The sequence below is a fragment of the Palaemon carinicauda genome, chromosome 10, assembly GCF_036898095.1.
Source record: "Palaemon carinicauda isolate YSFRI2023 chromosome 10, ASM3689809v2, whole genome shotgun sequence".
In the NCBI taxonomy this organism is placed as follows: Eukaryota; Metazoa; Arthropoda; class Malacostraca; order Decapoda; family Palaemonidae; genus Palaemon; species Palaemon carinicauda.
The window spans coordinates 18,432,207-18,434,706 of NC_090734.1; the positions used below are offsets into that span (position 1 = coordinate 18,432,207).

General features: G+C 33.6%; 1 pseudogene; it reads left to right on the top strand.

Moving 5' to 3' along the window:
• Window positions 1–2,500, top strand: part of LOC137648383 (uncharacterized) — a 15,163-nt pseudogene that overhangs the window by 683 nt on the left and 11,980 nt on the right.

The following is a 2,500-nucleotide window of genomic DNA, read 5'->3' on the forward strand; positions in this document are numbered from 1 at the left end:
CCTGTGCGCCTTCCTTAGTTTTCCTGGTATATTTTCTGGCACTATTAATCTACCTCGGCTTGCTCTTTCTGATATTTTTAGCTCCATGATGTTTTCAGTAATTCCTTCTATTTGCTTCCATGCTTGTATTATCATGTAGCGTTCTCTTCTCCTTTCTAGACTGTATAGTTTTAAAATTTGCAGTCTTTCCCAGTAGTCCAGGTCCTTAACTTCTACTATTCTAGCAGTATAGGACCTTTGTACACTCTCTATTTGTGCAATATCATTTTGGTAGCGTGGGTACCATATCACATTGCAGTACTCGAGTGTACTACGTACATAAGTTTTGTAAAGCATAATCATGTGTTCAGCTTTTCTTTTTTAAAGTGTCTGAATAACATTCCCATTTTTGCTTTACATTTTGCCAACAGTGTTGCTATTTGGTCGTTGCATAACATATTCCTATTTAACATTACACCAAGGTCTTTAATTGCTTCCTTGTTTGTGATTGTCTCGTTATTAGGTCCCTTGTATGCATATACCATTCCTTCTGTTTCCATAATTCACTGATTCGAATTTATCGGAGTTAAATATCATCCTATTTATCTCCGCCCATTCATATATTTTGTTTAGATCTCTTTGTAGTGAGTTCCTATCTTCATCACAAGTAATTTCTCTACTTATTCTTGTGTCATCGGCGAAACTCCTCACTACAGAGTTTTCAACATCACAGTCTATGTCTGAGATCATAATAACAAACAGCAGTGCAGCTAATACCGTACCTTGTGGCACCTCAGATATTACCTGAGCTTCATCCGATTTCTCGTCATTTGCAACCACTATCTGTTTTCTATTTTGCAGGAATTCTTTTACCCATTTTCCTATCTTTCCCACAATATTATGCTTTCTCATTTTTTTCTCTAATATATTAAGGTCTACCTTGTCAAAGGCTTTTGCAAAATCTAGATAGATCACATCTGTGTCTTTTTCATTTATCATATTTTTGTATATGTTTTCATAGTGTGCTATCAGTTGGGTTTGTGTACTTTTTTCAAGGGCACAAAACCGTGTTGACCTATATTAAACAAATTATTTTTAACCAAATGATTCATTATTTTCTTTTTTATTACCCTCTCATACACTTTCATAATATGTGATGTTAGACAAACAGGTCTATAATTGCTTGCCTCTAGTCTTGATCCACTTTTGAAGATAGGGGTTATATAAGCTAATTAATGTTTAACATATATCTCGCTCATATCTACACTTTGTCTTAGCAGTATTGCAAGCGGCTTCGCGATAGTGCAATTTTGCAGTTTATTTTTAACAAAATCGCTGGAACTCCATCTGGTCCGGCTGCTGATCCATTTTTAATTTCGTTTATAGCCTTGACAATATCTGCTTCATTAATATCTATATCCGTTAGATATTCAACATTTTCTTCTCTCATTTCTGTTTCATTATTCTCATTCGCAATTCTTGGCGTGAACTCACTCTTATATTTTTCTGCTAATATGTTGCATATTTCCTTTTTTTCATTCGTTAGCCGTCCTTCAATTCTTAGAGGGCCTATTTCTAATCTCCCTTTATTCATCTCTTTTGCATAGGAAGTAAAACTACTTTGGGTTTTTTTTTTTTATATATTTTTGAAGTGTCCTTTCTTCTAAGTCCCTTTTTTCATTTTCTTTTACTGTATAATCTTTTGTTCTGCATTTTCTATCTTACATTTTATTTCCATCATTTTCCACACATTTTTTTTCTTTTGCAAGATTTTTCTTCTTTCTCTTGGTATGCATTGTTTTTCTTCGGTACATATTTTTCAACAATTTTCCCCAGTATTTTGTACAGTATGTCCGTATTTACCTGAGAGAGAGAGAGAGAGAGAGAGAGAGAGAGAGAGAGAGAGAGAGAGAGAGAGAGAGAGAGAGAGAGAGGGGGGGGGGGGATTTTCTAATATTCAATCTTTGTAACATCAACAAAATGCGATTTTTTTATGTCACTTCAGGTCAAACCAACACCATTTACTCATCTACATAACTCAAAAAACAATTTGTAGTATTTCCCACACCTCTCCTTCTTGCATCAGATATATAAAATCTAAATATATATATAAAAAACATCTTAAAAATAAAAAAACATCTTTTCCTTGAGAGGATGTTTACCTAACATCCTGTTGCTTCTAAACCATCGTGAGATGTAATCTCGCGCTTCTTAAACACGGTGCGTTCGACGGCTATCGGGGAAATGAAAAAAAATATTGCCTCGTTCTAAGAATCTCTCGAGAACCAACCAAGGCTTCTGAACGATTTGTGTTGATTGCAAAATCTCTTTTTGGAGATTCTCTTGTTCATTTGTTTTTTAGCGAATTATACTTCTATAAAAAAAAGAATAAATAATAATTTTTTCGGAGTTTCTCTTGTTCATTTGTTTTTTAGCGAAATATATTTCTATATAAAAGACTATATAATTCTTTTCCGCTGAATAGTTTATTTTTTCATGAACGTTTCACTTCTATATTCAA